The 25,572-nt window shown below is 37.2% G+C and overlaps 1 long non-coding RNA gene across 1 annotated transcript; it reads right to left on the bottom strand.

Moving 5' to 3' along the window:
- Positions 1-15,727: 15,727 nt before the first annotated feature.
- Positions 15,728-24,976, bottom strand: LOC103876287. Its single transcript, XR_004176536.1, has 4 exons — positions 21,807-24,976; positions 19,997-20,102; positions 18,267-18,328; positions 15,728-17,281 (listed from the first exon to the last, which is right to left on the bottom strand). It is a non-coding gene; the product is annotated as an uncharacterized LOC103876287 (long non-coding RNA).
- Between the last annotated feature and the right edge of the window lie 596 nt (positions 24,977-25,572).

Consider the following 25,572-nt stretch of genomic DNA (forward strand, 5'->3'; position numbering starts at 1 on the left):
CCAAACCATATCATTCCAACCCTGGCCTTTAATGTGCATGTCCTTTAACATAAAAGAAAGAATCCCAAATCTCATGTCCTCACATTTCAAAACTAATCATGCCTTCGCAACAGTCCTGGAAAGTCTTAACTCATTTCAGCATTAACTCAGAAGTCCACAATCCAAAGTCTCATTTGAGACAAGGCAAGTCCCTTCCACCTATAAGTCTGTAAAATCAAAGGCAAGTTAGTTACTTCCTAGATACAGTGTGGTATAGGCATTGGGTAAATACAGTTGTTTCAAGTGGGAGAAATTGGTCAAAACAAAGGGGATCTAGGCTCCATGCAAGTCCAAAATCCAGCAGGGCAGTCAAATCTTAAAGCTCCAAAATGATCTCCTTTGACTTCATGTCTCGCATATGGGTCACGCTGATGCAGGAGGTGGGTTTCCATGGTCTGGAGTAGCTCTGCCCCTCTGGCTTTGCAGGTTACAGCCTCCCTCCTGGCTGCTTTCACAGGCTGGTGTTGAGTGTTTGTGGATTTTCCAGATTCATGGTGCAAGCTATCAGTAGATCCACCATTCTGGGGTCTGCAGGATGGTGGCCATCTTCTCACAGCTCCACTAGGTGGTGCCTCAGTAGGGACTCTGTGTGGGGGCTCTGACCCCACATTCCCCTTTCCCACTGCCCTATCAGAGTTTCTCCATGAGGGCCCCGCTGCTGTAGCAAACTTCTGCCTAAACTTCCAGGCATTTCCATACATCCTCTGAAATCTAGGCGGAGGTTCCCAAACCTCAATTTTTGATTTCTGTGCACTCACAGGCCCAACACCACGTGGAAGCTGCCAAAGTTTGGTGCTTACATCCTCTGGAGCCATGGGCTGAGCTTTACCTTGGCCCCTTTTAGCAATGGCTGGAGTGACTGAGATGCAGGGCACCAAGACCAGTAGAATGCACACAGCATGAGGACCCTGGGCCTGGCCCACTAACCATTTTTTCTTCCTAGGCTTCCAGGTCTGTGATGCAAGGGGCTGCCATGAAGACCTCTGACGTGTCCTGGAGACATTTTTCCCCATTGTCTTGGGGATTAATGTTCTGCTCCTTGTTATTTATGCAAATTTCTGGAGCTGGCTTGAATTTCTCCTCAGAAAATGGGTTTTTCTTTTTGATTGCATCATCAGGCTGTAAATTTTCTAAGTTTTATGCTCTGTTTCCTTTTTAAAACAGAATGCTATTAACAGCACCCAAGTCACTTCTTGAATGCTTTGTTGGTAAGAAATTTCTTCTGCCAGATATCCTAAATCATCTCTCTCAAGTTCAAAGTTTCACTAATCTCTAGGGCGGGGCAAAATGCCACCAGTCTCTTTGCTAAAACTTAGCAAGAGTTACTTTTGTTCCAGTTCCCAACAGATTCCTCATTTCCAACTGAGAACACCTCAGCCTGGACCTTATTGTTAATGTCACTATCAGCATTTTTTTTTAAGACGGAGTCTCGCTCTGTCACCCAGGCTGGAGTGCAGTGGTGCGATCTTGGCTCACTGAAAGCCCCACCTCCTGGGTTCAGACCATTCTCCAGCCTCAGCTTCCCATGTAGCTGGGACTACAGGTGCCCGTCACCATGCCTGGCTAATTTTTTTTGTATTTTTAGTAGAGACGGGGTTTCACCATGTTAGCCAGGATGGTCTCGATCTCCTGACCTCATGATCCACCCGCGTTGGCCTCCCAAAGTGCTGGGATTACAGGCATGAGCCACTGCACCCAGCCTACTATCAGTATTTTTGCCAAAGCCATTCACAAGTCTCTAGGAAGTTTCAAACTTTACCACATTTTCCTGTCTTCTTCTGAGCCATCCAAACTGTTCCAATCTCTGCCTGTTGCCCAGTTCCAAAGTCGCTTCCACATTTTTGGGTATCTTTTCAACAGTGCCTCATTCTATTGGTGCCAGTTTACTGTATTAGTCTGTTTTCATGCTGCTAATAAAGACCTACTCAAGACTGGGCAATTTACAAAAGAAAGAGGTTTAATGAACTTACAGTTCCATGTGACTGGAGAAGCCTCACAATCATGGGGGAAGGCAAAGAGGAACAAGTCACATTTTACATGGATGGCAGCCGGCAGAGGGAGAGCTTCCTCTTTTTAAAACCGTCAGATCTCATGAAACTTATTCACTATCATGAGAACAGCATAGGAAAGACTTGCCACACGATTCAATTACCTCCTACCAGGTCCCTCCCACAACATGTGGGAATTCAAGATGAGATTTGGGTGGGGACACAGCCAAACCATATCAGATGCTGCATATATTTCTGAGGTAACACTCATAAGATTTGCTGAAGAATTGGTTGTGAAATTTAAGAGAAAGAGAGTGATAGCATTTTTCCCAACATTTTAGTCCACAGAAAGTAAAAGAATGGAGTTGTTATATCCTGAGATGAGAAAAACAGAGATCCTTTTATGAGAGAAAATCAGGCATTTGTTTCAAAACCTGTTAAATTTAGAGGTTCATTTTAGACATCCAAGCAAATACAATAAATATGCCACTGATGTTCAATATTAGAAGCACAGTTTGAGATAAAAATTTGGCAGTTAGTTATCAGCATAGAAATAATATTTAAATTTACAGGTGCATAAAGTTATCCAAGGAATCAATATAAATGGAAAGGAGGTCCAATGTAAGAATGCTGAGAGTATTTGCCAAAATGGCCGAATAGGAACAGCTCCAGGCTACAGCTCCCAACATGACTGACACAGAAGACAGGTGATTTCTGCATTTCCAACTGAGGTACTGGGTTCATCTCGCTGGGGCGTGTCAGACAGTGGGTGCAGTACAGTGGGTGCAGCCCACCAAGCAAGAGCCGAAGCAGGGCAAGGCATCACCTCACCTGGGAAGCACAAGGGGTAAGGGAATTCCCTTTACTAGCCAAGGGAAACAGTGACACACAGCACCTGGAAAATTGGTTCACTCCCACCCTAATACTGTGCTTTTCCAAGGGTCTTAGCAAACGGCACGCCAAGAGATTATATCCCGCACCTGGCTCTGAGGGTCCCACGCCCACGGGGTCTCCCTCATTGCTAGCACAGCAGTCAGAGTTCTAACTGCAAGGCAGCAGTGAGGCCGGAGGAGGGGTGCCCACCATTGCTGAGGCCTGAGTAGGTAAACAAAGTGGCCAGGAGGCTCAAACTGGGTGGAGCCCACCGCAGCTCAAGGAGACCTGCCTGCCTCTGTAGACTACACTTCTGGGGACAGGGCATAGCCAAACAAAAGGCAGCAGAAACCTCTGAAGATTTAAATGTCCCTGTCTGACATTTAAATGTCCGTCTCTTTGAAGAGAGTAGTGGTTCTCCCAGCACGGAGTTTGAGATCTGAGAAAAGACAGACTGCCTCCTCAGGTGGGTCCCTGGCCCCCTAGTAGTAGCCTAACTGGGAGGCACCCCCCAGTAGGGGCAGACTGACACCTCACACGGCCAGGTAACCCTCTGAGACGAAGCTTCCAGAGGAATGATCAGGCAGCCACAATTGCTCTTCAGAAATATTCACTCTTCTGCAGCCTCCGCTGCTGATACCCAGGCACACAGGGTCTGGAGTGGACCTCCAGCAAACTCCAACAGACCTGCAGCTGAGGGTCCTGACTGTTAGAAGGAAAACTAACAAACAGAAAGGACATCCACACCAAAACCCCATCTGTACATCACCATCATCAAAGACCAAATGTAGATATAACCACAAAGATGGGGGAAAAACAGAGCAGAAAAGCTGAAAATTCTAAAAATCAGAGAACCTCTCCCCCTCCAAAGGAATGCAGCTCCTCACCAGCAACGGAACAAAGCTGGACAGAGAATGACTTTGATGAGTTGAGAGAAGAAGGCTTCAGACGATCAAACTTCTCCAAACTAAAGGAGGAAGTTCAAACCCATCGCAAAGAAGCTAAAAACCTTGAAAAAAGATTAGACGAATGACTAATTAGAATAACCAATGTAGATAAGTCCCTAAATGACCTGAAAGAGCTGAAAACCATGGCACAAGAACTACGTGACAAATACACAAACTTCAGTAACTGATTCGATGAACTGGAAGAAAGGGTATCATTGATTGAAGATCAAGTGAATGAAATGAAGCGAGAAGAGAAGTTTAGAGAAAAAACAGTAAAAGGAAACAAACAAAGCCTCCAGGAAACATGAGACTATGTGAAAAGACCAAATCTACATCTGACTGGTGTACCTGAAAGTGACAGGGAGAATGGAACCAAGTTGGAAAACAACCTGCAGGATATTATCTAGGAGAATTTCCCTAACCTACCAAGGCAGGCCAACATTTAAATTCAGGAAATACAGAGAACACCACTAAGATACTCCTCGAGAAGAGCAACTCCAAGACACATAATTGTCAGATTCACCAAAGTTGAAATGAAGGAAAAAATGTTAAGGGCAGCCAGAGAGAAAGGTCGGGTTATCCACAAAGGGAAGCCCATCAGACTAACAGCGGATCTCTCAGTGGAAACTCTACAAGTCAGAAGAGAGTGGGGGCCAATATTCAACATTCTTAAAGAAAATAATTTTCAACCAAGAATTTCATATCCGGCCAAACAAAGTTTCATAAGTGAAGGAGAAATAAAATCCTTTACAGGCAAGCAAATGCTGAGACATTTTGCCATCATCAGGCCTGCCCTACAAGAGCTCCTGAAGGAAGCATTAAACATGGAAAGGAACCACCGGTACCAGCCACTGCAAAAACATGCCAAAATGTAAAGACCATTGAGGCGAGGAAGAAACTGCATCAACTAACAAGCAAAATAACCAGCTAACATCATAATGACAGGATCAAATTCACACATAACAATATTAACCTTAAATGTAAATGGCTAAATGTTTCAATTAAAAGACACAGACTGGCAACTTGGATAAAGAGTCAAGACCCATCAGTGTGCTGTATTCGGGAGACCCATCTCACGTGCAGAGAGACACATAGGTTCAAAATAAAGGGATGGAGGAAGATTTACGAAGCAAATGGAAAACAAAAAAAGGCAGGGGTTGCAATCCTAGTGTCTGATAAAACAAAACTGTAAACCAACAAAAATCAAAGGAGACAAAGAAGGCCATTATATAATGGTAAAGGGATCAATTCAACAAGAAGAGCTAGCTATCCTAAATATATATGCACCCAATACAAGAGCACCCAGATTCATAAAGCAAGTCCATAGAGACTTACAAAGAGACTTAGACTCCCACACAATAATAATGGGAGACTTTAACACCCCACTGTCAACATTAGACACATCAACGAGACAGAAAGTTAACAAGGATTTCCAGGAATTGAACTCAGCTCTGCAGCAAGCAGACCTAATAGACATCTACAGAACTCTCCACCCCAAATCAACAGAATATACATTCTTCTCAACACCACATCACACTTATTGCAAAATTGACCACATAGTTGGAAGTAAAGCACTCCTCAGCAAATATAAAAGAACAGAAAATATAACAAGCTGTCTCTCAGACCACAGTGCAATCAAACTGGAACCCAGGATTAAGAAACTCACTTAAAACCACTCAACTACATGGAAACTGAACAACCTGCTCCTAAATGACTACTGGGTACATAACGAAATGAAGGCAGAAATAAAGATGTTCTTTGAAACCAATGAGAGCAAAGATACAACATACCAGAATCTCTGGGACACATTTAAAGTAGTGTGCAGAGGGAAATTTAAAGCACTAAATGCCCACAAGAGAAAGCAGGAAAGATCTAAAATTGACACCCTAACATCACAATTAAAAAAACTAGAGAAGCAAGCAAACACATTCAAAAGCTAGCAGAGGACAAGAAATAACTAAGATCAGAGCAGAACTGAAGGAGACAGAGACACAAAAAACCCTTCAAAAAATCAATTAATCCAGGAGCTGGTATTTTGAAAAGGTCAACAAAATTGATAGACTGCTAGCAAGATTAATAAAGAAGAAAAGAGAGAAGAATCATATAGATGCAATAAAAAATGATAAAGGGGATATCACCACCAACCCCACAGAAATACAAACTACCATCAGGGAATACTATAACCTTTATGCAAATAAACTAGAAAACCTAGAAGAAATGGATAAATTCCTGGACACATATACTCTCCCAAGACTAAACCAGGAAGAAGTTGAATCCCTGAATAGACCAATAACAGGCTCTGAAATTGAGGCAATAATTAATAGCCTACCAACCAAAAAAAGTCCAGAACCAGACGGATTCACAGCCAAATTCTACCAGAAGTACAAGGAGGAGCTGGTACTGTTCTTTCTGAAACTATTCCAATCAATAGAAAAAGAGGGAATCCTCCCTAACTCATTTTATGAGGCCAACATCATCCTGATACCAAAGCCTGTCAGAGACACACACACACAAAAGAGAATTTTAGACCAAAATCTCTGATGAATATCAATACAAAAACCCTCAGTAAAATACTGGCAAACTGAATCCAGAAGCACATCAAAAAGCTTATCCACCATGATCAACTGGGCTTCATCCCTGGGATACAAGGCTGGTTCAACATACGCAAATCAATTAATGTAATCCTACATATCAACAGAAGCAAAGACAAAAATCACATGATTATCTCAATAGATGCAGAAAAGGCCTTTGACAAAATTCAACAACCTTTATGCCAAAAACCCTCAATAAATTTGGTATTGATGGAACGTATCTCAAAATAATAAGAGCTATTTATGACAAACCCACAGCCAATATCATACTGAATGAGCAAAAACTGGAAGCATTCCCTTTGAAAACTGGCACAAGACAGGGATGCCCCCTCTCACCGCTCCTATTCAACATAGTGTTGGAAGTTCTGGCCAGGGCAATTAGGCAGGAGAGAGAAATAAAGGGTATTCAATTAGGAAAAGAGGAAGACAAATTGTCCCTGTTTGCAGATGACATGATTATCTATTTAGAAAACCCCATCATCTCAGCCCAAAATCTCCTTAAGCTGATAAACAACTTCATCCAAGTCTTAGAATACAAAATCAATGTGCAAAAATCACAAGCATTCTTATACACCAATAACGACAAACAGAGACCCAAATCATGAGTGAATTCCCTTTCACAATTGCTTCAAATAGAATAAAATACCTAGGAATCCAACTTACAAGGGAGGTGAAGGACCTCTTCAAGGAGAACTACAAACCACTGCTCAATGAAATAAAAGAGGACACAAACAAATGGAAGAACATTCCATGCTCATGGATAGGAAGAATCAATATCATGAAAATGGCCATACTACCCAAGGTAATTTATAGATTTAATGCCATCTCCATTAAGGTACCAATGACTTTCTTCACAGAATTGGAAAAAATGGCTTTAAAGTTCATATGGAGCCAAAAAAGAGCCCCCATTGCCAAGACAATCCTAAACCAAAAGAACAAAGCTGGAGGCATCACGCTACCTGACTTCAAACTATACTACAAAGCTACAGTAATCAAAACAGCATGGTACTGGTACCAAAACAGAGATATAAACCAATGGAACAGAACAGAGCCCTCAGAAATAATACCACACATCTACAACCATCTGATCTTTGACAAACCTGAGAAAAACAAGAAATGGGGAAAGGATTCCCTATTTAATAAATGGTGCTGGGGAAACCGGCTAGCCATACGTAGAAAGCTGAAACTGGATCCCTTCCTTACACCTTATACAAAAATTAATTCAAGATGGATTAGGGACTTAAATGTTAGACCTAAAACCATAAAAACCCTAGAAAAAAGCCTAGGCAATACCATTCAGGGCATACGTATGGGCAAGGACTTCATGTCTAAAACACCAAAAGCAATGGCAACAAAAGCCAAAATTGACAAATGGGATCTAATTAAACTAAAGAGCCTCTGCTCAGCAAAACAAACTACCATCAGAGTGAACAGGCACTCTACAGAATGGGAGAAAATTTTTGCAATCTATTCATCTGACAAAGGACTAATATCCAGAACCTACAAAGAACTCAAATAAATTTACAAGAAAAAAACAACCCCATCAAAAAGTGGGCAAAATATATGAACAGACACTTCTCAAAAGAAGACATTTAGGCAGCCAACAGACATGTGAAAAAACACTCATCATCACTTGCCATCAGAGAAACGCAAATCAAAACCACAATGAGATACCATCTCATGCCAGTTAGAATGGCAATCATTAAAAAGTCAGGAAACAACAGGTGCTGGAGAGGATGTGGAGAAATAGGAATGCTTTTACACTGTTGATGGGACTGTAAACTAGTTCAACCATTGTGGAAGACAGTGTGGCAATTCTTCAAGGATCTAGAAATAGAAATACCATTTGACCCAGCCATCCCATTACTGGGTAGATACCCAAAGGATTATAAATCATGCTGCTATGAAGACACATGCACATGTATATTTACTGCGGCACTATTCACAGTAGCAAAGACTTGGAACCAGCTCAAATGTCCATCAATGACAGACTGGATTAAGAAAATGTGGCACATATACACCATGGAATACTATGCAGCCATAAAAAGGATGAGTTCATGTCCTTTGTAGGGACACGGATGCAGCTGGAAACCATCATTCTCAGCAAACTATCACTAGAACAGAAAACCAAACACTGCATGTTCTCACTCATAGGTGGGAATTGAACAATGAGAGACACAGGAAGGGGAACATCACACACTGGGGCCTGTCGTGGAGTAGGGGGAGTGGGGAGGGAAGGGATAGTATTAGGAGATATACCTAATGTAAATGATGAGTTAATGGGTGCAGCACACCAACATGGCACATGTATACATATGTAACAAACCTGCACGTTGTGCACATGTACCCCAAAACTTAAAGCATAATTTAAAAAAAAAAGAATTCTGAGATATTCCAACATTGCAAAATTTTGAAGAGGTTGTAGAACCAACAAAGGGGAGTTAGTGGGAGCAGTCCACCTAATATGAAGAAAATCAAAACAGGATGAGGTCCTGAAAACCAAGAGAAGCAGCTTGCTTGCAAGAGAAAAAAGTGGTCATCTTTGCCACATCCTGTGGACGGGTCAAGTAAGACGAAGACTGAGACTGGAAAGTTGGATCTAGCAGCATCTAGATTATTGGCAGCCCCAAAACCAGCATTTGAAGAGATGGAAAATTGCTTATAGATCATGTAGCTTGTGGATCTCAGGCATGCCAAAGTAAATGGAAGGAAGTTTATGCTAGGGCAGATGGGGAAAATGCTCATTTAGTTAAAGAGAACTGAAGGATCATTGTTGAGTACGCTGTGCCTTGTGTCTCAAAATTAACTTTGGGAAATTATTTAGGAGTTATTCTAATAAAATATCTCAGATATACATTTGAGAGGAATAGAAAGTATTGTGGAGTTAGGATAAATATTCTGAATTCTGAGGCAGAGACAGTTTTACACACACACACGCACGTACACACACACACACACTCACAGAGTCTTCTACATCAGTCTAGTAAAGGAATACATTGTCGACGTTTATGAGAGAGGGGAGAATTATACAAAAATTCTCAGTGTCTATTCCAAACCACAACAGTAATTTATATGTGAGTTATGAATTTATATTAATTATATATCGTAATATTTACAAAAAGAGTATTTCTCATTATAGATATTTCCAAGAGTGCTAGGAAAGAGGAGTATGTCAACTGGCAGTGTTCCATGAAATCAATTACCTGAGAGAATCCATGTAACAAATGCACTGATTCAGGTGTTACATGTCTAAAATTAAGTTTACTGTTTTAACAAATGTGGTTGTCTGGTTTCCCTAGCAACTAAAAGTGACAGGTGACAGAAGAAAAGCAGTAGAGAACAGAAGACCAACCAGGAAAAGTACAGCAATTTAGGTCCATTAGATATTAAGCACAACCTGTTCTGCCTAACTCAATGGTCCCTAAGGTCTGCATTGTTTTGCTGTAAATTACAATGATTAATGCTTATTATAACGGACTTGAGTTATCATGAAATGGTTAAATTAATTCAAGCTTATGCTCTTATCTATAGTATGTAATACAATTTTGAAAAGATGCTTATCAAAAGTAGGTCGAATAAAGTGGTTTGAGAGATTAGCTTCAGTTATTTGAGACATTCATTTACCCAGAAAGAGTGGTCAGATGCAAGATATAGAAAGCATTAAATAAAGCAGTCAAATGTCTATGAGTCATTAGAAATGTTTTTGTTAAATACTGTACTATTAAGGAGTCACTAATTTATAAATTAATACATTTACTCAAAAAGCACTAATTGGCTTCAAATGAACTGTTCTTGGCCATGGGGGAGAGAGAAGTAACAGCCATCCTGTGTCTCTTAGGAGCTCATATTTGAGTAATAAGAAAAGAGTCTCTGGCATCCAAATATCTTCACAATTTTCCAAGATTACTGGAAAGTAGTTGCTTGCATGGTCACAATCAAGGTATTATTGAGAGAGGGGAGTGAAAGCTGGCTTTCTAATAATGAAATGATGGAAATTACTGCATGGGAGAGAAGCCTAAAATTTTCATAGGAAACAAGTAGACAACATTTCTGATTTCTGTAGTTGTTTTCCAAAGCAAGTTGTAATAGAATGCTCAGTATATTGACACAATTGCTACCTTGAAATGGTCTTTTCTACCACACCTGAAGGAAAACTAAACTCCAAATATTCTTTTTCATGTGTACTTCAGAAATTTGTATGATTTTTCTGGGATATGATCTTAAGACCTATGACTAATTATCAGTCTGCCAAATGCTCTAGTTGAATTTCCAACTGCGTATTCAACACTTTCACTGATTGTCCTGTCACTTTAAACTTGAGGTGATTCCATATATCAGATCAATATTTTATATACAAATAAGGGTAATGATAATATAAATATTTATAAGCACCATACACTCAGTGTCTCTGAGTCAAAACTTGAATTTCTCATTACGTTACAAAATTTAAAAAACTATTTGACTTCCTTTTCCTTATTCATGGTTCCATAAATCCCTCAGACATAAAATCTACAGTCCTGTTGAATTTCCAAGACGTAGAACCACCAATCTGGTCAATTCTTCCTCCTTTTTCCCATCTACAATGACAGAGCCTTCAGGTTTTTCTATGTGTTTGTAGCTCTGCTGTCTTTAAATTATTATCCACTGTATAGTCAGAATGATCTAGTATGTGACCATCACTCTAAGACACCTAATATCTCTCCATTGTCTATGACCTACTTAGAATAAATAGGATAGGCCTATTTCTTAAATAGTCATGCAAGCACTCAAAGACCTATCTCTTTCTAGAATCTCTAAGCTGATTTCACCCCTTATTGCCCTAGTAGTACTAGATTGCTGGTGCTTCTCTGTCACCTTGTTCTTTTGTATTTTTCATTCTGGCCTTTCTGCTTAAGAGGCTATTTCCAACTTTCTAAACTAGGTGGTTTACATGCAGCTTCTAGAGCTTGTCCCGGGCATCCCTTCCTCCGGGAACGTTCCCTCCCTCCCTCGCTCCCTCCTTTCTTTCTTTTGTTCCTTCCTTCCTTCCTACCTTTTCTTTCCGCTCTTCCTTCCTGTCTCCTCCCTCCCTTCCTTTCCCCCTTCCTTCCTTCTCTCCTTCCGTCCTCGCTCCCTCCCTCCCTTCCTTTCTCTCTCTCTCTCTCTCTCTCTCTCTCTCTGTCTCTCTCTTTTATTTTTTGACATGGGGTCTTGTTCTGTCCCCCAGGCTGGAGTGCCGTGGCACAATCATGGCTCACTGCAGCCTCAACCTTCCTGGTTCAGTGATCCTACCACCTCAGCCTCCTGAGTAGCTGGGACTACAGGCATGTGCTACCACACCCAGCTAATTTTTGTATGTTTTTGCAGATATGGGGGTTTTGCCATGTTTCCCAAGCTATTCTTGAACTTTTGAGCTCAAGCAATCCACCTGCCTTGGTCTCCCAAAGTGTTGGGATTACAGACATGAGCCACTGCACCTGGCCAGGAACTTTTCTTTAAAGTATCTAGTCTTTGTATTATCATACCTAGGCTGAGCACACTTCTCTCTTAATTCCTACCATTTTGAATTGAAATTTTGTTTATTTGCTCGTCTCTACCACCAGGCCATGTCTTATGCACCATTGCTCCAAGAGCGTTTTCAATGGGGCACAATAAATGTTTGCTAAATTTTATTAAATAAGCATCTGAGTTATTTTACAGTCTGATTTCTACTTTTCTTTCCAAAATTGTTTTTCGCCATCGAGCCCTTTCCTGCTCTTGAATATTCTACTCATCAGTTCTTCAAAACTCTTATACTTTCCTTCCTCCAAAGTTTGTTCATTCCTTTGGCTTAGTTCACTCTCCTTCCTCTTATTGATTCTATTTTCAAGATCCAGGTGTGTACACTGCATGCTTGGTCTGCCTTTGTAAGGAGACTCCATGGGCTTTCAAATTCGGTGTGTGACTTCCTTGAGTAAGTTATTCAGAGTGAAATATGTTATTCTTCAAGTATCTGTGCTAAATGTTATTCCACTCTCATTTAAAATTTACTTTCTTTGCTATAGACTTTAGAAAAACATCTAATAAGGCCTTTGTTATACTTTTTCACATCTTCACACGTTTTGTGTGTAGTAATATTTTATCACATCTCTCAGCAGATGAAAGCACTCAAACAGAAAGACAAGTCAGAAGAGGAGAAGGAGAGGATGGAAATGGGAGGAACTGAAAAGACAATGATGAAAGAAAACATTCCTTAAAAAGTAATAGTTCATTATAGGCTAGATCAAGGAATACCATAATTTCAGGCAATAACAGGGTAGTAGTAGGAGAATGTCTCCCCATTTGAAATGTCTGTCATGATTTTGGACTTAAGTTTGCTAGTATTTTTTCAAGATTTGCTAAGTTCTGGCATTAGGGCAAACCTTGGTGCCCTAATACTATTCTTGAACATGTGTCAACTATATTGTCATTTCCGTTTTTTGCCCCAGCATGTTAAAAACTATTCATCAAAGAATCACCCCTTGTGCTTGTAGTAACTTAGCTGAGCCTATGATTAGCAAAGTTCCTATTCCTGCTGCAAAACACCCAAAACATCTAATATTCAGCTCTAGTCTGTGGTCTTTTGTTATTGTTTCACATGATTTTTCTTTCCAAAGGAAATTTCCCTGCTACACTCATTTGTCTATAGGACCCCACATGCAGTGATACTCCCCTACATGACTGCTGATTTATAGGGAACTAAGGTATTTTCTGTGAGTGTCCATCATGCTTCCAGTTCTCAAGAAGCCATAAAAATGGGGTCCTTTGAGCTCTGGAGTAACTGGAGATTCTTCACATTATCTTATTGTTTCAGCAGCTCAAGCAAGGACTTTTATCCTTTGTCTGTTCCTTATTTCTCAAAGAACAGAAATAGAACTGCCAAAATGCCACAAGGGAAGCTATTCTCATTGTCAGGTCAAACGGTAGTCCCATTAATAATGCTAGTGGAAGTAAGAAATATCATACAATTATAACAATGATTGCTCTTGTTAGAATTTCACTCTCTTGATTCGAAATAGCCATTTTTCCCTATTACAAGCAAGTTTTAATTTATTGTTGCTTTCTTATTATTAAAGAAACTTGGAAACCATGTGCTTTCTTCCTATTGTTATCCTTAGATAATTGATTTCAATGACAGGTAAATGTGTCCTGTAACTAGAAATGTGTTTTAGCAATTTGTAGGCTCAGTTTAAGGTCTAGTTCATGTTCTCTTATCTGGTTTATTCTTTGAGTTCTGATTTAATAAGATTCCTACACCCTCATAGTACAAAAAACACACGCTAAAATAAGACAAACCTCTTGGTCGGTCATCTCTCTTATGTCCTAGGGAGGTGGTCAGCAAACATTTTTTACGAAGAGTCAGATACTTAATATGTTAGGCTTTGTGGGCTATACAGTCTCTATTGCAGCTACACAATTTTGCCATTGTAATGTTAAAGCAGCTATAGACAATACATACATGAATGAATGGGATTATACTCCAATACAATTTTATTACCAAAAACAGAATGTAGGCTGGATTGCCCTAGAGGTATTAGTTTGTCAATTGACCAGGGAACACAGTGATCATAGACTGAAAAAAACTATCTATGGGTAGTTATTTGCTTGAGCAATCAATACCTCACAAGAGTTCTGTAACTAACATCGAATTCATCTTAATTTTGGTTGCAAAGTATATCTGTTTGGGTATAGACTGAGTTCATAAAACAGAGGCCACAAAATAGAATGACTTCAGATATAGAAATAGACATTTTTCCCAAGTGCATGGGTTGAATAGTGTCCCCCCAATAAATATATATGGAAGTTTAAGCCTGCATACCAGTGACTGTGATCTAACTTGGAAATAACATCATTGCAGATGTAATTAGTTAAGATGTGGTCATACTGGAGTAGGGTGGGCCCTCAATCCCCTATGGCTGTTGTCCTTACAAAAAGAGAAAAGGCCATGTGAAGACACAGGCACACACAGAAAATGCCAGGTGAGTATGTGAGAGAAAGGTATGTTTTGGAGTAATATATCTACAAGACAAGAAATGCCTAGGAGTTCCCTGAAGCCGTGAAAGGCAAACAAGTATACTTCCTCAGAAATTATGGAGGAAGCGTGGCCCTCTCAGCACCTTGATTTTGGACTTCTAACCTACAGAACTGTGAGACAATACATTTCTGTCTTTTAAAACCACCTAATTTGTGTGGTACTTTGTTACTGAGGAATTAGAAAACAAATACACCAGTAATAGTTTAGTGGTGAGACTGGCAGAAGACCAGTCAGGAACCTAGGTCTCTTGTGTTCTGCCTCTCAGTCGTGTTGGACCATAGGCCCTTGTGGCTACACTCCAAGGTTTATGGATAACTTATTTGATAATATTTTATTTTTAAAAATATGACTATAAAGAGAAACAACTTATATTAAAACATAGTTAACCAAAATATTAGAAGAATGAATTCATATTATAGAATTATATATGCTTAATTATTAATACATTAAATATCAAGATTAAGTGATAGTTCTAATAACTACTAAATATCTCAATAAGGATAAGCATGAACAATATTTTGATGCATCCTCAAGTATAATGTGATATGAAAATGTCTGTTATTTCTACAGATAAAAAAGCCCCAGGTACAGCTAAGATTACAATGGATTTTACCTACATTCATAATTGAAAGAAATGCTAATTTTCGATTAGGGGCTAGTAAAAATTAAGATGTAATTGTTCCCACCATGTTTGTGACCCCTTGGATTCTCTGCATAGGCCTTTTGGTTCCTGAACCTCAGGTTAAGAACCACCTCCAGTGTGTTTGCATCTATGGCAGGGAACAATGCATTTCTTTCCTTTTACCTCTCTTCTTAATTTTGAGGGTGATTGATAAGGATCCTGCATAATTCCACTCTCTGTAAGGGTATTGGCTAACATAAACATATTTACATAATTGTAAAATAGCTTTCTATAAACTATACTTTTCTAAGATGTCATCAACCTCTACTGAGGAATATCATAAGAAGCAGCCATATGAAACTGGTTACTCTACTCCCTGTAGACAGTATTCCCTAAGTTAGACAGTGCCTGCTCAGTGGAGACCCACTTTATCTTTGTTATCAGTATTTCTGTGTTGCCAAGGCAACTAGATTATTTTTATTTGACGGATATTATGAATTATGTAACTTGTAATTTTTATATATATAGCATATATAAATAACATTTATATATATAAACAGACATTATATATGCTATATATATTATATATGCTATATATGTATGCTATATAGCATATATATAGCATACATATATAGCATATATAGAGCATATATATGCTACTTGGAAGCTTAAAGCCAATGTGTGACGCATCTCTACTAGGGTAGCAAATTTATCTTGCATTTTGTGTACCAAATTTCCCTACAGATTTAATGATTTTTTTCTATATCTTATTTTTTTCTTTGCCTCAATTCATTCAACTTTTAAAAGTTCTTCTATATTTTGTTGTATGGCTCTTCACATATTGCTTTAAATTCTTATTTTGAAACAGGGTGAAAGGTGAATAAATATTTTATTTTACTATCTCATTAATACAGCAATAAATTATTGTAATTAATTATATAAATTATTACTATATCAATAACATAATTAGGAGTTACTCATGATCAGATATCACCAATGCCTCTATTACTACATATGCTTTCTTTATTAATTTATAACTTGTACTTTGTCTTATTCCAGGCAAACTGCTAATGTCTCATGAGTTGACCATAGCAACAGTAAAAGGAAGTAATAGAATTTTGAATACTAAATTCCTATCAAGGATTCTATGTAGGTTTGAAGGCTTGGTTATATTAGATGGACACAGTACTTTAAATAGTACAATGTATTTTCACTTACCAGAAGATGAAAAATTTGAAGACAAGGGCATTAGATATGAAAACTATATGTAATTGGAAAAGAAAAGCACAGGTCACTGTCAAACAGGCGAATGATGTGGAACATTATAGTAATTTTTCTGAAATTGGCACCAAAATTATTAAGCCTGCAAATTTTTCACTGATGTTGTTATTTATTCATTTACTTAAGTAAGATATATCTTACTTAGTTATAAGATTAAAAAGGACACTTTTGCATGGCATGTATATAGTCCCTGTACATATATGTAATTTTACAGTAGGCTTGCTATTTTCCCCTTGTCTAGAATGCTTAATTCTATGCCCTATTCCACCTACACTGACAGCAATACTGTGAGCAACCTAACATTTGCGAGATGCCAATGAGAGTATGCCAACTCATGTTCTAACTAGAGTTCAGTTAAGTACAGTCATATGTCACTGGGATATGTTCTGAGAAAGGCATCATTAGGCAATTTACTTGTGCAAACATCATAGAATGTACCTACAGAAACCTAGATGGTATAGCCCACTACACACCTCGGTTATGTGGTATAGCCTGTTGCTCCTAGGCTACAAACCTGTACAGCATGTTACTGTACTGAATACTGCAGTCAATTGTGACACAATGGCAAGTATTTGTGTATCTAAATGCAGATAAGGTACTATAAAAATATAATATTAAAATCTTATGGGACCACCGTTGTACATGCAGCTCATGACTGACAGAAATGTCATTATGTGGCACATGATATAACATTTATTTGGATAGCATCACCATCAGTTTGTGTATACGACATTAAAACAAACACTTATTAAAAATCAGCTAAAATATATTGGACATAAAAACTTGAATATAATATCATTGACTGAATTACTCACTTTTTGTCTCATTGCTATTATGCAAACGTGTGTCTTCAAGTAATGGTTTCATGGGAAGTACAACCAACTTCGTCTTTTATAGAAGTGTCTTTCCTTGAGTAGAGACAAGATATATAACATAAAGAAGAGAATCTTTGTAATATTTCTCCATCCCAATTCACTACTCTTAATGCAAAAACTAATTTTGGTAAACACCTTGAAAACAGTAATACTATTTTGCACGTAATAGTAGCACATGCTATAACAACTTTTACAGCCTAGGTATTAAGATACCTAAGAATTTCTAGGGTTCTCAGATATAAGCATCCTCTATCAGTTCCATCTTTTATTGAATCAATAGCTATTAATTAAGCACTTTCTATGTGTCAGACATAGGGGATACCATTAAGATATGACAGGTGAGGATCCTGCCATCTTAGCATTTAGATTCTTTGTGAAAAAGCAACACTAAAAATAATGTTAAGGTATGGGCTATCAGAAAGAAAAAGGGGTCTGCCTTATTTTCTCAGGAAATCTTAGCTGTAGTAAGTGACTGGGGAAAATAAAACTAAATAAAATAAAGATTAAACTCAAACTACCAAGGACAATTTACAATGAGAAAAAGAGGCAATATCAAATATTGACAGAACTAGCTTGAAAATATAGAAAGTATAAGTATATTGTGACTAATCTGTTTCAGATTATTTGATTAAGTTTAGATATTTTGCATTATCAAAAATACTACAAAATTACATATTTTCCAGAAAAAGATTATACATTTTATGAGAAACCAGTCAACAGTAATGGTAAGAACGTTATGAATAGTCAACCAATATTAATGATAAAAGCAATAAAATGATGAACTAATAACCCAGTTTTTCTTTTAGCACCAAACTTCATACATGAATCAAATTGAAATAAATTCCAGATACTTAGAAAAATGGAATAAATGTATTTTCCCTTCAAGGAATATTGTTATTTCCCTACAAATCCATATACAGATCCAAAAATTTTTAAATATCTTCAATCTTTGACATAGTCAAATTTCTAGTAACAAGTAAGCTAATAAGCAATAGAAAAATGCCAATCTTGTTCTTACCAAACTGTACTCCCAGCTCCAGTAAGCAGTAACAATTCAATCATTGGGCTATTTCAATGACACTGAAAAGAGGTAATGAAATCATTGTGCTTCTTTATAATTGAATAATATGATGCATCTCAGAAGAATTTACAATAGATATTGCACCTTTCAAGATACTAAAAATGTACTTTTATTTTTATTAAAGGTGTGTGATATATTACCAGAGGGAGAAACTAAACAGTTCTGATAGCATTATAACTGACTGAAAGCCTGAAATGAACAGGAAAAAAAAAAGCAAATTTCAAACCCTATTTTGTATTTTAATAGGATCAGTTAGCAAGTTCAAATTCACTTTTCTCATTGTGCTTTCAAGTTACAAACAATCTAAAATCATAAAGCAAAGGGAGGACAAAAATTATTTTCAGATTCTCTGATGCCAGAGGAAATATATACAGTGGGTGTATGAAGAAATAACCTTTATCTGCCAAAGTAATCTGAATGTATTTCACAGATATTTTTGAATAGTCTATAATAAAGCAAATTATGTGAGATAAAGTTGTTTAAATAAAAGTTAAATGAGACAAAATGTCACTTGATTTAAAATATATTGCTACAGAAATAAATTAATGCAATATAATCTGATATAAATATGCAGGAAAAAAATCCTGTTTTACATTTGTCTATTTTTATGACTATTATTAAGAAGCATATTGTATTGCTTGCTGTACCGCAAGGTACCCCAGTATCATCATCTATAAGACCTTCAGATTTAACCTGACCTCCTCAGAATGGATATCCACACTACAGTATGTTAGGAGACCTTTTTGATACCACTTTGATAATTCTTTGCAAACCTCCATTAGAAACAGAGAAAAGCCACTTCAAGAGTGTGCACTTACAGCTTACTGTTTACCTATACACTCATAAGATCAAAACCCCTGGTCTTACTGTTTTTGTTAACAAGGAGCAGTAAAAGTCTTCCCACATACTGAGTTTTGGTTTCCATTTTACAATCTGAGATGACAGACGGCACAAAAATGATGAGAAAACTGTGGGGAGGCTTCCAGAAGATTGATTCTCTCATCAGCTGATTCTTTTCTAGTTAGTCTTTTATTGACTACAAAGGTATAGCCAATGCAGAAAAGGAAAACCAGACTGCCCTGTTTAATCCTGAGGGCATTGGCAAAAGGTGATCACTTTTTGAGAAAACAGAGGCCTACAAGGAAATCAGCACACTGTATGAGCCGTTAAGCTGATTTAAACACACAAGGGATGCCTGGGGTTGAGCACAAGATCTCTGAGGTGTGAGATGAGAATGAAACCATTGCAGAGACTAATATTACTGAGCTTTAGTAGCAGGTGGTACAGTTGATCAGTCAGGAACCTGTCATTTGGAGAATAGGCCAATATATCTGAGAGACATGAAAAATCCTTCATATTTCCCTCCTTCTCACCAAGAGTAAAAATATTGCAATTTCAAACTTTTTGACAATTATTAACTATAAGTTATCACAATTTAGACACCTATAAGAAGTGAACAAATCCAAAGCATAGCTAAATTCTCTGATGTTTGCCTAATGTTACAAACTATAACTCACACTGGCTGAACCTGATATTTTGTTCTGATTTAAGTCAATCTAGAAGGAAACTTTTAAATTCTGTCAACACAACAACCTGCAATCCAGACAACCCAGAAAATCCACATGGGATATTCATATATAGGGAGAGAAGTAAAGATTCACATTTACCTTTTTGTTTTGCTGATTTTGTGATTTAGACGGCCAGTTTTCTTGCTACTTAAACAATTTCAGAGAAAAATCTTCAACTTGACTATATCCACTTGCTGTTTGAAGTCTTAGAGTGAGAGTAAATGTTAAAGTGTGTTATTACCTTAAATTTGTGATGGACATAATCCTATCATCTCCATTTGCTAATTTCTACAGACAATTCAACATCACTCTAAGACTGAAGTGACAAGTAAAATATAAAATATTACATTTTACAGGGTAGTTTCACTACAACCAACTGGGCATCCTAAAAATTTAGAATTATAGTGTAAGTAAATAAGGATGTTATTAAAATGAAAGTACCATCAATTTCAAGATGCACCTAATTTCAAACATTATGTCCTGAACTGAGAAAATACTCAATATGATTTAACTTTTATTTACAATGAGCAAACCATAGAAATCCTAAACATAATTATCTTCTCTTCAGGTACTTAACATGTTTTTATTTTTTAAAATGATTTTCATTGAGCCTTTTATGACCATTTATATCACTAATGATTATGCCAACAATAGTTTTATTAATATTCTGTCTACTATATCAATATTTAATCTTATTTAATAACAAGTTTCATATATTTATGACATTATTTATTTTGCCTCAACTTTGCCAGCAAAATTAAAACCAATACCACTAAAGAACTTAATTCAAGATAGTTTTCTACTAATAGTGCCATTGTATCTAATGTCTATGCCCCAAACATAAGTTATGAAGTCTTGATGAACTTCCCTGAACATCTTTTCTAGGTAATTCAATAAAGAAATTAAACTCAACAATGTAATAACCAATATTTTTTGAATGTCCAGTGGATGAGCTGTAATTTCCTCAATTCTAGAAGACTATGTGGTAGGTTTGCTTCATCAACTCATCTATTTTCCCGTTTACTAGAATACTATCAAAAATAGAATCCGGAAATAGTAAACAAAAAGTACCAAGAAGAAATATCTGCCAGAAATATATACCATAAATAACTTTGTGGACAAGAAATTCTTCTTAGAATTTTAACATAGTAAGTTTTACACAATTTTTAAAACACATTTGCAATACACTGCCTTCTCATTACTTCTCCCAGCTCTTCAGTTTAAACCTGGATATAATACACTAATGTTTACATGTATGAGTTCAAATCATGAAATTATTCTCTCTGACTACAGGCTCCTGTCCTTAAGCTTCTCCCACCACTTTATACCTACTGATTTCCTGTTTTCCCTAGTACATTGACACCTGTTTATTGTAAAAACTAATCAATTCCCCCACGGCCCTCATTTATCTCCCTATCTCTGGTTAGCCAATCACCAAGATCCATTCATCATGCTAGAGATGATGTCTTTAGACTTTTTAGATTATTGGAAAATGGCCAAGCAACACACACACATATACCAGAATGATAGAACAGCATTCACTGGGCAAACTCAAGGAGGTAGGATCCATAGCAGGTGCTCAGGCCTCTTTGCCCCATTCATAGGCTGTGGTAAAATACAGAAATCTTTCAGGACCAGACCTCAGGCTTCTGGGGAGGATCACAGAAGCCCTGGGCTTTTGTGGGACCTTTAGACTGCAAGATCAGGGAAGAACCACCCTCCACTGGCATGATGAAGAGACAGGTTACAATAATAATATGTCAGGCCAGATATTGACTCCAACCTTATCCTTGCAGAACCAGCCTCTTTCCTGACACAGTCATCGGATGGAAGAACAGTCATGCACTTGAAGTTGTGTGACATCGTAACCACAGTTTATTAGCCCTCACAGATAAGGATACAGCAATACCTTCAATGGTGGGGTGCTGAAGTTGGAATCCAAGCTTTGTAACGGAAACTTCATTATATAGAAAGCACACTATCAACCTTCACAGCTGATAAAGCACCAACTGCTTCCCTGGCACAATGTGGGGCTGGGGTCCCAGCCTTGTCACTGACCAGAATTGGTTGCCTAAAGCATTGGATGATAGCTGATTTCCACAGAACTTTGTAGGGCGCCAATGCCTTCTCTGGGTGGCCAGGTTGCAGAGGTTAAGTCTTGTAAACTTTTATTCTTGCCTGTCAGAGATTAAAAATCAAAATGAAATATAAATTCTAATAGTTTGTTTTAACATAACAATTTTTACATTCTCTGGGTTTCACATTTTCTTCAACCCTAAGTAAGTGATACCACACACCATCTGAGCTCCTGCTCCCTCTTTGCCAGGCATTGCTGTGAAATTCACTAAACGGTGTCCACTTACTTCAGTATCAGTTGAGTACTTAACTGCACTTTTCAGCAACCCTTATTTAATTTCTATGCTGTTTCCTACAACATCAATTAGAAACTGCTCTAGCAGGTTCTAAATTTTTTTCAATCTTCTCTTTCTCTGGAGAAACACTGCCACTACAATTACAGAATCTCACAAAATTGACATCCTTGGTGTTTTTATTCCAAACTAAAAATGTTTCTCCATATTCTTTATTCTTTTTCCCATTTTACCCTCTCTCTATTAGAGAACACGATCCTTTTCTCCTCTAGCTCGATATTTATGCTTTGATTTCTCATTTATGCATTTCTCCTCTACCCAGAAATATATTCTAGTGAATCAAAATATAATGTAACAAAGTGCCTTTTTTGGTCTTCCAGTCATCTTTCTTTATATTGTTCCTTTAATAGCAAATGTCTCAGAAAAAGAGTCTTTTCCCTGCCTTGATTTTTTACCCATTCACTCATCTCTTAATTCCTATTAACCAGGGTTCCACCACTGAAAATACTCTCTCTGAGATCTACAATATCAGTGGTTACTGATGAGGGTGAAATCTGTTAAGAGCTTTACAAATATGAGAGGTCATTCTTATTAAATGTACTCACATCTTCAATCCTCTCCCTGCCTCTGATTTATCCTGGTTTATTAGCTGAACCTCAGATCAGAGCAATTCTTCCATTTAAAAAAAATCTTTTTATCCCCTATCTTACCATATTTAGACTGACCCATACTGAGTAAAGGTATTGAACGAATTAGCAAGGGTGTAAGAAAATTAAAGTGACGAAGCCAATACATTCAACTGCAGTAGCATAAAAATTACATGTATGCATGTATTTAGTCTCCTTTTCCTCTCATGCAGTGTGTGCTTATTATGAGACATATGGATCTACTGAGAAAAAATAATATATACACTCACATATCTAAATACATACATATATATATAAACCCTGTCTTCCAAAAATAAGCTGTGCCAACTGCATATTTGTGTTGCTTTGCATCAGGATTAGTTAATTCTTTATAGTGTTTTAGATGTTTTATGGAATAAAGTCTTTAAATGATTCCTCTCTAACACTGTGGCAGTTTTTGCTTTCAGCTATGCATATATTATATATGGCATGCATATTTAATGTAAATACCTCATACATAGATGAAAAAGTATGATTGTACAATTTACCACTTACCTTCAGGGGTGGGGGTTAAGAGGCATTTTATTTTTAGGAGAAATTACTTGGATTAAAAATAAACACATCTCACTGCCAAACTAAATGTAATTGTAAAGAAGGAGGCAGCTAGAAAATGTAGACATACAATGGAAATTGATGAATAAAATAATACAATAATAGCCTTGTTTATCTACAGTATTAAAAGATATATTTCAATATTCCCTTTGCCAAACAGAAAAAAATGAGTAGCAGGGGAGAGATTTTATTTATCAGTCTTCAAAGATAGAAAGGAAAATTCTGTGTAAGAATACATAAATTGTAAATGACATTTAACAGATATCACATGTGAAAGTGCCTTCAATGCACTATTTCCAATTTGCTTAGACAACTTGAAAGTAAAACATCAAAATAAGTGCCTGTAACTTGCCCCAGAATGGCCAAGCTATAAAGAGAAACAGTGTTTTCTGATTTAACTTATTACTATTGATTCACAAGGGAGAAGCTGCATTCAAATATATATTTTCAAAATAACACATCATACTCTAAAAACATCAAAATACATCTAAACAGTGCTTAAACAAAGGAAAATGGAAATATAACTATCATAATTCACAGAAAACATATCTATACTAGCTTACACTGGCAGCCTGAAATAGGAATAATTTGCTCCCTTTAATATACACTTGTTAAAAATCCAATTAAAACCAATCATGAGAAGAAAAAAGAATCTACCAAATATTTGCTTTTACACTCTATTCCGGGTTCTTTTCTATCTTCTTCCAAGTTGTAACCTTTACATTTAAAGAGCTCAGTCACCTAGCATAGCACATGAACGTAATTACTGGTTTCTAGGATTTAATCTTGCTTTTCATGCCCTGCCTCAATGCAGCTGGCACGGAACCATAGTTATATGCCAGGAAAACTACCAGCTGGTAGTACTCCGTGGTATGGCTCACTGGGGAATTTTTAATAGCGCCCTTATTTTCAACAGTTGCACTAGCATGACTAAGCAGGTGGCTCAAGGAGCTCCAAGTTCTCACTCACATCTGCATATCTTTTCACAAACCTGGGAAATACATCAGATTCAAGTTCAGCCTCCACATTGTGAAATCAAGTGAAATTTGATACATTCTTTAAATAATTTACTGTATAAAACTACAAACCTAGACAATCACCTAGCTCTGCAATATTATGGTCTTTTCATTTCTAAATGGACTATTTTTACTTATATCTGAGCTGAGTGGATGTATTTTTTATCAGAATAATGTTTATATAACCTTTATAAGAGATATGAGCTCGTTTAAAAGGTTTCAGCAATATAAAAAGCCTCAATAAAGTTTTTAAACACTCTAAATCCATACCCATACTTAACCAAAAAGTTGAAATATAATAAAGATGGAAAAAATGTACTGGACAAATAACAACCGAAAAATATATCTGATAAAACAAAAGTTAGAGCAAAACAATATAAGAAAAGGATAATGATGCTATATCTGAAAAAAAGAACAACAAAAATAATACATACCATTACAAACATTATAACATATATATAGTTAATGGTAGGCCGGGCGTGGTGACTCAGGGCTGTAATTCCAGCACTTTGGGAGGCTGAGGCAGGTGGATCATGAGGTCAGGAGATGGAGACCATCCTGGTCAACACAGTGAAACCCCGTCTATACTAAAAATACAAAAATTAACTGGGTACAGTGGCGCGCACCTGTAGTCCCAGCTACTCAGGAAGCTGAGGCAGGAGAATTGCTTGAACCTGGGAGGCAGAGATTGCAGTGAGCCAAGATCACGGCACTGCACTCCAGCTTGGCAAAAGAGAGACTGTGTCTCAAAAATAAATAAATAAATAAATAAATAAATAAATAAATAAATATAAAAGAAAAAAAAGGTAACTGTATAGCGTTATATCAAGCAACTAAAAGAACTACAAAATAAACTACTGTACTTTGATATTTGAACATACTCCGCACAGAAACAATAAAAGCAACTAGACAAAACTATATGCAAAAAATCAAAGATCAGAAAATAACAATATGCTTGAGTTAATAGATTACATATGTAACTCTACACACACAAAGAATACATATTGATTTTGAGCATTACAGAACATTAACAAAAAATAGATCATATATCT

This window comes from Papio anubis, chromosome 10 (genome assembly GCF_008728515.1).
Source record: "Papio anubis isolate 15944 chromosome 10, Panubis1.0, whole genome shotgun sequence".
Lineage (NCBI taxonomy): Eukaryota > Metazoa > Chordata > Mammalia > Primates > Cercopithecidae > Papio > Papio anubis.